The 14,237-nt window shown below is 53.7% G+C and overlaps 1 protein-coding gene across 6 annotated transcripts in view; it reads left to right on the top strand.

Annotated features, from left to right (window-relative positions):
* Nucleotides 1-333: 333 nt before the first annotated feature.
* Nucleotides 334-14,237, top strand: part of P2ry6 (pyrimidinergic receptor P2Y6) — a 36,700-nt gene continuing 22,796 nt past the window's right edge. For 2 of the 6 annotated variants that reach the window (XM_021640964.2, XM_021640965.2), the window contains exons 1-2: nucleotides 10,672-10,945; nucleotides 11,716-11,835. The gene's annotated coding sequence lies outside the window, so the exon portion shown is untranslated. Of the gene's footprint in view, nucleotides 489-10,671; nucleotides 10,946-11,715; nucleotides 11,836-14,237 lie in introns of those variants that run through there. The other 4 variants (XM_021640962.2, XM_060367672.1, XM_060367673.1 and 1 more) reach the window with 3 other exon arrangements.

The raw sequence follows: 14,237 nt of genomic DNA, 5'->3' as shown, positions 1-14,237 counted from the left end.
TCTCTTTCTCTTTCTCTCTCTCTCTCTCTCTCTCTCTCTCTCTCTCTCTCTCAGAGAGAGAGGGGGTATGGAAGGGAGAGGGAAGGAGAGAGAGAGAGAAAGAGACACAGAGAGACAAATGAAGAGGGAAACTGAGACCAGGAAAGGGCTGGAGCAGCTTCGGGATTCAGAGTTCAACCTCGCAGCGCGCCCTCAGCCTAGGAGCCCTATCCTTGCCGCCTGCAGCTTAATAATCTATCACCGCCTCCTTGTCCCACCAAGGGCAGAAAGCCCAGCCCCGTCCTGGCTGGGCGGGACTCCAGTGCTGGGTGCCAAGGCCACCCGGCCACAGCCGCTCCCGCTCGCTGTTCGTCTTGCTTTGGTACCTCAGGACGCCAGGGACCAGAGCTACAACACCGCCACAGCCCCTCATTCAAGTGCTGGGCCGCCTCCCAGAGCTGCAACCCTGACTCGGGACGGACCAGCGCAGCTAGTGCTGCGCAGCGCAGGTGAGGGCGCACGCGGGGGCGGGACGCGGCGATGGCGGGGAACAACGGGACAGGAGCTGCCGGCGAGGGCACAGGGGGTACAGGACAGGCCTGTCGGCTGTAGCTCTTGCCCCTCCCCCTTTCCCGGGGGTAGGGAAGCTAAGGGAACAATCCCTTGGGGAGATAGCGTGAACAATACAGTTAGTGTGTGTGGTGCTCCACGTGCGATGGACGGATTGTGGAGCCCGGGTGGCTCCAAGAAGTGTGCGGTGCCTATGGCTAGGAGTGACTTTGCCATGGTGACAGTTGGCTTCCACAGCACGGTACTGCACCGCCTGTGCTGCGTGGCCGGTGTAAGGTGTCTGCGTTGTAAGGTACAGGCGCCACCATTGCTGAGCCAGATAGTGGAAGGTGAGCAGCCTCTGTGTGCCGGTACCACGGAAAGCGCCCTCCTCTTCCTCTCTTCCCCTCCCTTTTCCCTCCCGGAGATAGGGTCTGCTGTAGCCCAGACTCCCCTGAACTCCCGATGATCCTGCCTCCATCCACCTTCCAAAGTACGAGAATTCCTGCCCACCACCAGCTGCTGAGAGGTTTTTAGGAATCGCAGGCGACTCTAGCTCGTACCCAGGGCTTGGCAGAGTGCAAGCTCACCCTGGGTATAGACGAGGAAGTGGCAGAGGCCAGACTCCCAGCCCCTCTCATCTCCCACCCCTGCCATATGCAGGAGACAGGCCTCTGAAACTCATCCTTGACTTCCAGAACTCCTGTGCACTCCTCGCCTGCGTTTCTGCGTTTGTTTTTGCGTGAAAGCACCGCTCTGACGCGTCTCCTCTGAAGGACTGGCTGGGCTTGGCCGTCTGCTGTGTTTATGCAGCCATGGGGCCTTTCAGCACCCTGCAGCTTCCTGCCCCCAACTGGCTGCGAAGGGCTGAGACGCCACAGCATGTGGCTTCCCGGTTAGGTACATTTGTGTGTTCTGGTCACTTCCAGGGACCAGTTTCTTGGACTTTTGGAAGAATAAGGGTCTCATCTCTACTGTACCCACAGGACCATGTGGGGGCGCATAGAGAAGGAGCTTCCTTAGCAGCCCAGGATGGCCAAGGCCTCCTTGTCAGATCAGCGTGTTTCAGACCCCAGTTCTTGCAGGACTTGGGGAGGGTGCCCCTGAGTACCTTAGTCTTTTCTTTTCTTTTTTAAAGACTGAGACATTAATCGTATTTGCCCTGTAGGGTTACTGTGAGAGCTGGCCAACTTCCTGGATATAACGTGTTTGCACAGGACCTGACACATTAAAACACTTAGTGGTGTCAGAGCTGTGATGAACGTGATGGAGGTCCGCACATGGACAAGTCCCTGCACACCTCCAGGAACTCACGTCCCACAGTCCATGGTTCTGGGGGACTGTGCAGGTGGGATCTCGGAGCCCTTCAGCTCAGGCATCTGTGGTGTCTCATTCCTAGCCCCAAACTGTGTCATCTCAATCGCTTTCTAGGCGACCCCCTGTCCCCTGGCAAGTCACAGGCTAACGGGGGAGCTGCGTGGCCTGGGGTAGAGCGTGGGAGAGAGGCCGAAGGGAAATGAGGGCAGCCCAGGGCGTAGGTGGGCGCCTCTCCATCCCGATAACCACTGTGAGGGGCAGACAGCCAGCCTGGGCGCTTGGAGCGTAAGCTTGGGAACTATGAGGGGCAGAGGCTGGTGTCCCTCTGCCTAAGAAAGCTAAGATCCAAAGCAGGTCCTGGGAGCTGGGGGCAGGCTTTGAGATCAGAGTTGAGCTACTGGCCCACGTGGACCAGGAAACCCCTCAGGCTAGATTTTATTTCTGGGGCTAAAACATTTGTGTTGGCAGCGTAAGAGCCCCTGTTCCTGCTGACTTCATAGGGCCAGTTTGGAGATGGTGCCCAGATGCCTTGGAGGACAAGGGGACATAAAAGGCAGTGTCGGGAGCTGTGGAAATATTTTGTGGGAGGGCACATGAACCTGTCTCCTGTGGCAGGGTGTGATGGGCTGCTGGGAGGCTCAGGCAGAAGCAGGACTGGCCCTTGTCCCTGGTGTCCACTGTTCCCCAGCGGGATTACTTCTTTCCCAGAGACCCCTGTGCTGTTCCACAGGGTCTGGAGGACAGAGATCTCTTAGCAGGAGGTGTGGGTCTGACCTGACTTTCTGAGTACCCAGTGAGGTGAGTTCTTTCTTCGCAGCGGTTAGGAGGTGGGACCCAGTAGTATTGGTGACACTCTGGCCTGCTTTTCTTTAATCCATAATTCTGGATATCCTTGCTTATGGTTCTAGTCCTAGAGCTACTGAGTGCTCAGATTCAAACACCTGCCACCTCCGATTCCATGTGTCAAAATACAGGGAAGCAGAAATTGGTAAAAGAAAGTGGATTTACTAACAGTTTGGCCAAACCATGGGGAATGGAGGTCTAGTTTCCACCCCAACATGCCTAGGCTCTCTTAGAACTTACAGAAAGACACAGGTGGGCCTGGTGCAGCACGTACCTTTAGTGCCAGCACTTGAGAGACAGAGGCAGAGGCAGGAGGGTAACAGTGAGTTTACGGCCAGCCTGGTATAAGCAGTGAGCTCCAGGACAGCTAGCACTACACAGAGAAACCCTGTCTCAAAAAATAAAAAATAAAAATAAAAATAAAAAAAGCACAAAACAAAGGTAAGACAGGTTAATGGAACGTTTCCAGAGCTGCAGATGACCTGGCCGAGGTTGGCTTTATTCTCCCTTATACAAAGATTTTAATCAAACCCAAATAGAAGAAAAACAAAATCTTAAAGATTCCCCCATTTTTTTGTTTGCTTTTGTTTTTTAGGGATGTGGAGATTTGAGACAGGAGCTTGCTTAGTTTAGGCTGGCCTGGCACCCACTACTTAGCAGGGAATAAATAGCCTTAAACTATTGATTCTCCTGCCTCAGCCACCCAAGTGCTGAAATTCCAGAGCTGAGATTACAGATATGGGCCACTATGGCCTGCAAGACCGCCCCTCCCCTTCTGTTTTCAGACAGGGTGTCATGTAGCCCAGGTTGGCCATGAATTCACTGCGTAGTGGATGGAGAAAGATCTGGAACTTCTCATCCCGCTTCCGCTTCCTGAGAGCAGAGGTCACAGGCCGGGACCACCACACTCAGGCTCTGCAATGCTGGGTTTTCAATCCAGGGCTTCATGAGTGCTAAGCAGAGCACTCCACCAACTGAGCCTCATCTCCAGCCCTAAGAACAAGCCCTCCCAGGGGGTATTGTGAGGGGTAAGATTCCCACCTGTTCTGGGCCTGGAAGAGTTCTTTAAAAAAAAAAAAAAGATTTATTATTTAAACAGTATTCTGCCTGCATGCCAGGATCTTGTTATACATGGTTATGAGCCACATGTGGGTGCTGGGAACTGAACTCAGGACTTCGGAAGAGCAGCCAGTGCTCTTAACCTCTGAGCCATCTCTCCAGCCCCCCTGGAAGAGTTCTCAGTTGTTGGTTCTGTTCTTCAGCGGTGAGCAAGTGAAGAAAAGGTGACTTGGGAACTGCAGGAAGAGGTACTCGTGTTTCGCTTGTTTGTTGTTTTGCTTTCTTTGAGACAGTCTCCCACTGTCTTAGCCAGCTTAGAACCCACTATGTAGACCAGGCTGGCCTCAAACTCACAGAGGTACAACCTGCCTCTGCCTCTGAGCTGGGATTACAGGAGTGTGTCACCACTCCCAGCCATGTATAGTGTCTTTTAGAACATTTGCTCCCTCGTCAGGGCATAATTTCTCTAGTAATCTATGATTATCCAAACATTCTAAATGTCTGTAACCCAAACTCAAACTTCCGTACTCTGACATGCCCTCTTTCCCACCCTAATGCTCCAGGATTCTGCACCCCAACACCTCCCCACCTCCCACTCTGGCAATCTGACATTTACAAGCTTCCAAGAAAGAAGCCTGGGAGGTTGGTTCAGCAGAAATATTGGAGAATCCAGGAAAGGTCTTCTCCCTTCCAGCTAGACTGAATGAGGGCTGGTCAAAGGCCATGCTCCCAGGAATGATGATGAGCCCAGAGCTCACGGCCACCTCCACCACACACACACACACACACTCACACACACACGACACAGAGACACAGACACAGACACACAGACACAGACACAGACACACACACACACAGCAGGGAGTGAAAGTAGTCAGAGTAGGCGTGGCTCTCACGGATGACTGAACTCAGCGGAGGGGAACATTTGGGTGCTGTCAAGAGGGAAGAGCTGTGGAGACACTGGGTACCTCTGAGGGCCATTGAGAGGAAGACAGGAGAGAATGCCTCAAAAGGAACCCCAAGGATCAGCCTGTTCTCTTTGAGACATTCCTGACTCCACCACCACGCTTAGGTGGACAGACCCCAGCGGAGCGGCAGGAGTGCGCATGCGCGGCTGGCTTTCGCTGGGTGGCTCTTACACAGTCTAGTCCCCTTTCCTGGACTGAAAAGTTGGCAAGCAGGACTAAAACTACTCAGGCGCCTCTTTCCAGAAGTCCGTGTGAGGCGGAAGGCCGTAGTGGAGGGCAGGCCTCAGACACTAGCTGGATAACGGCGAGCGAGCGAGTGACTTATCTGCTGAGCGGAAGCCAAAACAACACCTACCCGTCATCCCCCTCCTCTCCCAGCCTCCACCCACAGAGAACTTGATCTCAGAGCTAAGACTGACAGCCTGCTGCTGGCTTGTCCTCTCGGAGATCGCAGGAACCTCTGAACACAGGTGGGGCTGGTGTCACACACACACACACACACACCCCGCATTTGTCCAGCCTGAATCTTCGGATTGAAGGAAGAGCCAGTAGCTTCCGGGGCGGTCCAGACAAGCAAGCAGGGACATTGTAAAGGTGGCAAATGAGTGGGGGGGCTCCTGGGCCCCACGCCTGGAAGGCGGGATGGGGTGGGAGTGGCCTAGGTCCAAGGAGTAAGGATGAGCAGAGTGTGGGGCTCAAGCCCCAGGCTCCCCCTGTTGGACACGTCCTGAGCCTCTGCCTTCATGGTCTCCATTCCTCACCCTTCCCATCCAGACATCAAGCTCTACTGATACCTCTTGTCTCCACCCTTACAGCCTGAGCCATGCTCTGGGCTCCTCCCAGCCTTTTCCCTCAAGCCCTTTTGTCTCCGCCATCTGGCAGTAGCTTGTGTAGCACTGACCTACTGCGCTCTCTCCCTTCTTCACAGGGGTCACTGGGCTCCTCACGGCTGGCTCAAGTGATCTTGAACTATTCCAGTCACCGTAGGTGATTCTCCATCTCCCCACCCCCATTCCCCCACCCCCATGCCCCACCCCCGCCACCTTTCCAGCCACCTAAGATGTGTTTCTTCCAGTTGTGTCTGACACCTGCTCTTCCCCGATTCCTGCTGTGCCCTGAGGCGAGACTGGCCACGAGGGGGCTGCAGGGCCAGCTCAGGTCCCTTCTGGGTCAAGTCAGAGACTCCACAGAGACTCCCTGTGGGATAATAAGCCCCTCTGTTTGCTGCAGCTACATGCCATGTACAAGCTCTGTGGGCCTCTCCGTGGAAGTTCTGACCGCCTCTGCTGTGGCACACTCTCCCTTCCTCGTGGCTGGCACTGACATCACCAGAGGGCTAGAAAGTGGGAGCATCGAAAGAGAATCACAAAGAAGAACAGTTCTAACCTGGTCCACTGGCATCTTGGTCCCTGGACTCCACCCAAAGCCACCACCACTACCACCAGCTCGGCCTCAAGCACTCCCACTCATGCATTTACTAGTTCTCCCCTTAGCGCTAATTAAACGCCATGCTGTGAATTCCCTTGTTGTGAAGGCCGGTCACCCTGTCACTCCTGCCCCAGTGACCACGGGTCTTCATCTATCTCTTTATCTATCTTCATCCATCCCACGGTCTTCATTTATCTCTTTATCTATCTTCATCCATCTTTTGCAGCTGGAGCTCACTATTGGTGGTCTCCTAACCTCCCTATGTCTCTATCTATGTATCTATCTTTCTATGTATCCATGTATCTATCTATCTATCTATCTATCTATCTATCTATCTATCTATCTCCCTCTAGCTCTAGCAGCTGGGGCTCACTATCTATCTATCTATCTGTCTATCTATCTATCTATCTATCCATCCATCCATCCATCCATCTATCTCCATCTCTTGCATCTGGAGCTCACTAATGTTTAACTGATTTTGTTGCCTTCCCCGGTGCATACAGAAAGAGAAGCAGGATTATCCCAGTGATTGGCTCCACCCCATCAGGCAAATATTTGCCTCCTTTTTATCTGGGGGAGGCGGGAAGAAGCCATAAATCCTTTCTGTTTTTCTCTTTCACTTGGCTTCTAGAATGCTTGGTCGCCATCTTAGGCTGAGTTTCTGCCCCTGATAGGATCGTGTGATAGACTTGGTGGTTGTCTGAGCCACCCTGCTCTTCCTAGACAGAGAAGGGGAGTAAATCTAAAGCACCCAATGAGTAACTCCTCAGAGCAGCCACTGGCTTCTTGGACTTTCTCCTTTTCTCTATTGTCTCCTTGGTCGAATGAGTCACGAGATGGCACGGACTGGTCCAAAGCATTGTGTTCAAGTCCTTGCTGTGCTCCCATGGAGCTTCAAGAGCATCCGACAACTGGCTGAGAACAGAGGAGGGTAATGCAGCACATCCCTGAGCTACTGTGGAGGGCTAGCTTGGGAAGTCTGGGCTCTCAGAACGAACAGTTCCTGGCCCATCAAAGCACTGGCCTGGGAGGGCCACTGGGAGGCTCCGGCTCTGTCTGGAGTGTTCTGCAGCTGAGCTGCTCTGTAATGTTGGAGATGCTGGCTAGTAAATTAGGGCGGGGCTTCAGCCTGCAGCTCTGACACTTCCTAGGATGCCCGAAGGTGCAAAGTTCACACTTCAGCTGACTGCAATTGGGGTGATCTGTGGCCAGGATCCTCCAACAGATCCAGAAGGGAACAGAGGAACCTGAACTACTTCAGGCCAGTGAGCAGGCCTGGGAATGTCCCTGTCCCATCCAGAACTCCCACTAGCTCTCATTCTTCCCTTTGAACTCCAAAATGCAGAGCAACTTTTCAGATTTTAAACTCTAAACCCATTTTGATGTTGGTGTGTACACATAATGCCTGTGCCGCATGGAGGTTAAGAGGATGATTTCCTTTCTCTCTTTCCACCTGTTGGAGACAGGGGCTCTTGTTTCTACTGCTGCAATTCATGCTCCAGGCTTAGCTGACCTGTGAGTTTCCAAGCTAAGCCTCTGGTCTTTGCCATCCATCCCCTGCCGTGCTGGGATTACTAACGTGGGCTACTGTATGACACGTCCACCTTCTGAGGCTTCTCCTGTGGGTTCTGAACTCGGGTCAGACTGCACTGACTACTTCTGCTCTCTGAACCTTCTCCCCAGGCCTGGAACATCACTGTGAGCCAGCAACGCTCTCCTGGCCAGCCAGAGCTATCTCCTGATGGACTTCTGCTTGTTTTTCTGTGTGGTCTGCCTAGGGCCTCTATGGGGTAATGGAGACGTGAGCCCGCCGTGGTGTGTCTATGGGAAACCTCATGACCTGTCTGTGAGGGAGCAAAGGCCTAGCAGCCCTGAGAACTCAGGTCCCTTCCCTCCATCTCTTTTCTGCTTCCGAGAGAGCCTTGCATCTTCTTGCGGCTAAACTCAACCCTGTGTGGGATCAGTGGAGAGTGAGTGCATGCGTATATTGGCACATGTATGTCGGTGCACATGTGTGTTGTAGTAGGACATATTTCAGCTGTGGCGCAGGCTCCTTGCTCCTCTGCTGGGTATCCTACTGTCCTAAGAAGGCCAGCAGCAGCCCCGGGAGCCTGGTGGGATAGGTTGGAGGAGGAGTGCTTTGGCTCATCTAGAGCACCCCCCCAGCCTGAGTACAGCACCCAGCTTCCTAGCCAAGAGCTCAAAGTGGAGCAATGCCCAGGGGGTCACATCTCCTCCTGCAGAGCCTGGCAGGCCTCCTCTATTCCAGACAGAGCACCGGGAACGGCGTTGTCCCTCTATCTCGAGGGCAGCAAGGAAGCACTAGATAGAGGCCTTGGGACCTGGAATATACAGGAGACCACCCCTGCCAGTGGCTTCCTCAGCTCCTGCCCCTCTCCCTTCAGGAAGGGAGCACAGTTCTGGAAGGGGCAGAGGTACCCAAGAAGGACAGGAGTGAGACCATGAGCTTGAGCCGGTAGTGGTCACCAGGGCCAGGCTCTGGGCAGAGCCTGGCAGTGTGGGAGCCCCTGACTTAGTGCAGGTGGCTCGGGGCAGAGAAGTCACTGTGGCCGAAGGCTTGGTGCCCACCTGCCGCTGAAGGTCTGAGGAGAGTGGGGTTTTGACCCTTCCACACCCAAGACTGAGCCGGCAGAGCCTGCGTAATCCCCTAAGCCTTCTTCCTCTTCTTATGCAACTGCTTTTGTTCTGGGGAAAGGCGAGGAGTCTGTGGTGGCTGCTGCCTTACAATCTCACATGGCACTTGGGCTGCCCTGGGATTGTGGGAACAACTGTGTGTCTGGGAAAACACTGCTGCGGTCTGGGGATCCTGGGGTCCCCTGAGGTGAGGTGTGGGCAGCACGGGCAAAGTTGCAGATGCGCAGGCACGTCACTTCAATGTGAATGTGGACCCAGGCTGACCAGCCCCATACGTGTGCGCCCAGCGCTCCTCCGCGTCCAATTCCATGATCTACCCCGGGAGCCTGGCCCACGGGCACTGCAGCATCCATTTTCGGGGTTTTTCTACACAGGGGAAAAGGGATCTTCCTGTCACTGGCCCACTGCTGGCAGGGAGTGGAAGCATCTTTGATCTCTCCGAAGTCACACTTATTTTCCATCAAGACAATGGGCCTGCTCCAAGGGGCTATCTCAGGGTCTCAGAATGTGAGGAGCATGTGATGTACCCTCTGCCATCTTGGTCTGCATGCTGCCTTTTTGTTACTGTGATGACCACTCTTCGCGACGCCACCAAGGAGTGTGCATCATTATTTATTATTATTGTTATTTTACAGATGGGAGAACTGAGATCCAGACACTGGTTAAGGTCACACAGCGATTGAAGCAGAGATGACCAATGTCGTCCTACGCTTGGGCTAGGAAAATGTACCTTCCACTTGGGGCTTAGAGTATGAGACATGGTCTTGGTTTGGAGCCTAGGGGATGGGGCAGGCTGGGACCACCAAGCAGGCTTCGTGGCTGCTTAAGCTCCATCACAGTGCTCTGCTGTGGGACTCTGCTTTTAGGCATACGTGCCAGGGAAGAGGGCCAGAGTGGACAACAAAGACACCTCTGCTGAGCTTTGTGACCCAGACAAGGCCAAGGCTCTCTGGACCCAGCACCTCCTCTGCTGGCGTAGGTCAGAGGGTGCACTCTCTTTTCTGACCTGCAGAGGGCTTCCCAAGAGCCTGGAGAGCAAGGCAGGCTCGGCTTTCAGAACTGAACCACATGCGAGCCTGCCCGGCCCTAGCTCCGGGCTTAACTCGATCCTGTTGGGCAGGGACTGGGGCAGGGTCTCCTCCAGCCTGGGTGGGCTTCTCCAAAGAGCCAGGAGGAAGCGAGGTGGTATGTGCTCGCCCAAGGAGCCCCCTGGCTATGTGCCCCACACTCTTTTCTTAGCTGTTCTGTAAAGCTCTCACCTCCGGTCGGAGAATTTGCTCCGCATCCTCATCCTCGCTCATAGTGGACGCCACTGGGAGAGAGCAGGGGCTCCATACTTGTAAACTAGGGGGAAGGGCAGAAAGAATAATCCTACCGAAGGGAGGGGCTGCCCAGGGCCACCAAGGACCCAGACAAGGCCACCGACCCATTGCCTTTTCCTGGGCCTTCCCAAGCGCCAGGATGGACCGAGGCTAGGCAGGAAGGGAGTCAGTGCCGCCCTTCCTACAAGCCATCCTCCCTCCTTCTGAGGAGTCATCCTGAGTCCCTGGGGAGTGGTGTGTGGGCCTGCATGGTTGGAGTCACAGACAACAGATTGGCTAACCTTGGGGTCTGGGTCTCTCTTAATGAGCCTTGCAGGCACTGCTGAGAAATGAGGATAGTTTTTCCCTGTGGCAGTAATGAGCAGGAGCCAGGCTCTGTCCAAACTTGAGAGATGCCAGGAGGGGAGCTGGCGTGGTTCTAGGAGCCTCCCTGTGCCCAGCCCTGGCCCTTGACTGCTCCTTCCCTCCATCTTCCCGGCAATCCTCGGGCTAAGCCGATAGTCTAATAGTGCCCATTGCTTGGGTGAGCGCACAGAGCTGGGGTGACTTGCTCCTAGCGGGGCAGTAGCTGAGTCAGCCTTGTGCCAGACACTTGAGCAAGATCTCCAGATTGAGTGCTGGTCCTGCCGTTCGGAGTTCCGTGAGACAGAGTCACTTCCCCACTGTAGTCTCAGTTACCTCATCTGCCACGACCAGACTCCTGAACTCTGTGGCACAGGAACTGCCCAGTGGCAGGGGTCGCCTCAGCCCGGTGGCAGGGGCTGCTTCAGGAGTCTGGCTTACTCCGGTGCACAGCAGCTCTCTGAGGCAGGGTGAGCGTTCCAGGTAAGGGGGCTTCCCTCCTCAGGGGCTCGCCACCGTGCACACCACTGCAGAGGCTGGACGCAGAGGGCTGAGCAGGTGTGGGGCCTCCTCCCTTTTCATTTCCCCTTCCGAGCTCTGCCCAGGGCTAGGCTGCACAGCACAGAGGGACGAGGCACACGGGACTAGAGTGGAGGAGACGAGGCCTAGAATGAGGAGATCTGTGTCTTGGGAGGGACAGTGGAATACTACAGGATTTGGAGCTGCAGAGATCTGAGTTTGAGTTCTGAGTGTAAGAAAACTTTTTCTCCTTTCTGGTCCTCAACTTCTTACTTGTGAATTCTAGTCACTGAGTATGCGTCAGTATCGTCTGTGCTGGGCGATGTAGCATATGCCTTTAATCCCAGCAGAGGCAGGTAATCTCTCTGTGAAGACCAGCCTCTTCTGCATAGTGCATCTCTTGTGAGTCCCAGACCAGTAATAATACATTATCTTAAAAAAAATAAAAATAAAAATAAATCAGAACTGTTTTGTGCCAAATGCTAGAGAGTGAAGAGGGTCCCTTGGGGAGGGGCTGGGTGGGTTCTCGGGGCTGCTTAGGCGCCTTGGCAGGAGCAAACAGGAAGGATGTCAAATCACAATGCAGCCTGAAGTTGACCCTACCGGGAAAACTGATTTCCTTGAGTCCAGGTATGACTTGGTAAAGGGAAGAAAAGAAGAGTAAGTGAATGTATTTGGGGCTAAATCTTGCTACATATTTCTGTTGACATTTGACTCTGCTGACCCTGATCCAGGAAAGGCAAACAGAGAGCCTGTGTTCGGTACTGGTGCCTCCTGGAGGTACAGGCTGGCTTTCAACCTGACTCAGCCTTCCCGGTGATCACACGAGTGTGCCAAGTGCTGTGCCTTCGCAGGTGCGTCTGCGTATGTGCGCGAGGCAAAGGTGTGATTGTGCAGCTCGTGAGCCTGTGTGGAGTGCGTGTGTGCACCCTCACACCCTCCAGCTCTGCCCGTGGGGGATCTCTATACTGCTGAGAGTCCATTTGTCTGGGGATGATGTTCAGCTTGTCTCGAAGCATGCACGAAGCCTAGGGTTTGGATCCTCAGCACCACGAGATAATGGGATTAGTGGGGAACACCTGTTATCCCACGACTCAGGATGCAGAAACCCGAGGATCAGAAACTCAAGGTCATCCTCAGCTATGTAATGAGTTTAAGGCTAACCTGAAGAAATGAAACCCTATGGAAGCTTTCTTCTTCTTCTTCTTCTTCTTCTTCTTCTTCTTCTTCTTCTTCTTCTTCTTCTTCCTCTTCTTCTTCTTCATTTGTATTTCCTTACTATTTGTTAGTTTATCAGGCAGGAGTGGGGGGAGGTCACAGTCTAGAAACTAACTAGTGCCTCTAGCCTAACTAACACTAACTAGTGTCCCATTGCCTCATCCTGTGACTGCTCCCACAGACTCCACTGGGAGGTCCCTGCAGAACTGTCTTCAGGGCTGGGAATTTGCCTGGCTTCTCTGTGTGGCCCACCAGCCTCCCTCTGAGGCTTGAGCTGGCTGGGAGCCTCAACTGTCCCACCGAATCTTTGTGACATCCCAGTGTCTTCTGAAGATGCTACCAGTATCGCATTTTACAGACAAGGAGATGGAGGTCTGTGAGTGGGGATGTCTGTCTCAGGATTCAGGGAATTCATGCTGCTGGTGGAAATACTGGAGTCAACTCCTGACTCCTCAGTTTTTCCTTGGCTTAGTTCTTCACTGCACTGCTTGTTTGGCCAGGTGAACAACTGGATGAAAGAGCAAATGGCTCCTTGGATGCAAAGCTGAAAGTGTGAGACTGGGGAGCTGGCTCAGTGGTTGAAGTGTTTGCCATGCAGGTGTGAGGGTGGGAGTTCAGATCCCTAGAACCCACGCAAGTGAAGTAGCCCCCCCCCGGAATTCCAGAGTCCGGAAGGTGAAAACAGGGACAGGCTAGCCAGCCAGACTAGCTATACTCAGCTGAGCCCATCTCAGTGAAGAAAACAGAGCGCAATTGGGGAAGATTCCAAACCTCATGCTTCCGCACACTTGTGTAACACACACCCACGTGTCCCCACAGGTGACCAGACATACGCCCACACCATACACACAATCACTTGAGGAAATTAAAAAGTAAAAGTTAAGTAGTGGCGCAATGCCTGTCGATTTACTGAGCACCCAGGAGGCTGCAAGTGTCTAAGGAAGGGCATGCAGCCAGGATGAGCTGCATCTTAGAGAACCTAGAGCATCCTTCCTGGCTTAGGCAGGATGGGTACAAAGCCAGCCTGGGCTCCAGAGTAAGTTCAAGACCAGCCTACCCTATGGAGTGAGCTCCTGTCTCAAAGACAAAGCAAACGTTTACTTAGATAAATAAATTAATAAAGTGAGGGACAGAGGCAACTGTAAGGCCATTTGGGAGGTGAAAGCAGGAAGATTAGGAGTTCAAGGCCAGCCCTAGTTGCAGACAGAGTTCAAGCTCAGGTTGAATAAGACCTTGTTCAGACCTAGTGCTCTGAGCTGAGTTTTCCTGCGTCCCTGGAGGATGGATGAGCTGTCCTTTGGGCAGAGGGCAGAGGAGAGTCACAACTCTCCTGGGGCTGAGTCAATAGGGTCTGGCTACGGAGCGTGGCCCCTCACCCCATCCCTGAGCCATTTCCCCATTTGTCTCTGAAGTAGGTTTCTATTTCTGTCTGGGTGGGCCTGGCAGCGCCGAACCCGACTCTTCCGTTCTGACTGTTGCTGTCTAGTTAGGAACAGAGCCCTAGCCTGGGCATGTGGGCATTACATGTTTATCTGCAAATCCTTCCCGGTGCCAGATCTGACAGTAATAGCTGTGTGGGAGGCAGGCCCTGTGCCAGCCACATGTTGGTCTGTGGATATGGCCCAGACTGCATCAGTGGCCTTTGTGCCCAGCCTGTGCCTGATACCAGAGCTCTAGGAGCTCAGAGACCCAGAGGAGAGGTGGCACCGCAGCTAAGAGCACTTGCTGCTCCCCAGAGGGCCCAGGCTTGGCCCCTTTAAGAACTCATAGGCTGGGGACAACACCAGGAGCAAGAAGTCTTCAGTATAGACTCGGTGAGATGGCTCGATGGATAGAGGTGCTTCCCGAAGAGCCTAAGGACCTGAGTCTAATCCCTGGGACCCAGGAGGAGGGATGGTGGAAAGAGAACGAACTCCTGAAAGTTGTCATCTGGCTTTCCACCTCCCGCATATATGCTGAGGCAAGTATGCACACACATACACACATACACACATACACACACACACACACACACAGAGAGAGACAGAGAATAAACATA

The sequence above is a fragment of the Meriones unguiculatus genome, chromosome 14, assembly GCF_030254825.1.
Source record: "Meriones unguiculatus strain TT.TT164.6M chromosome 14, Bangor_MerUng_6.1, whole genome shotgun sequence".
NCBI lineage: Eukaryota > Metazoa > Chordata > Mammalia > Rodentia > Muridae > Meriones > Meriones unguiculatus.
The sequence above is the reverse complement of the archived record's forward strand: the minus strand, read 5'-3'. Positions and strand labels throughout refer to the sequence as shown.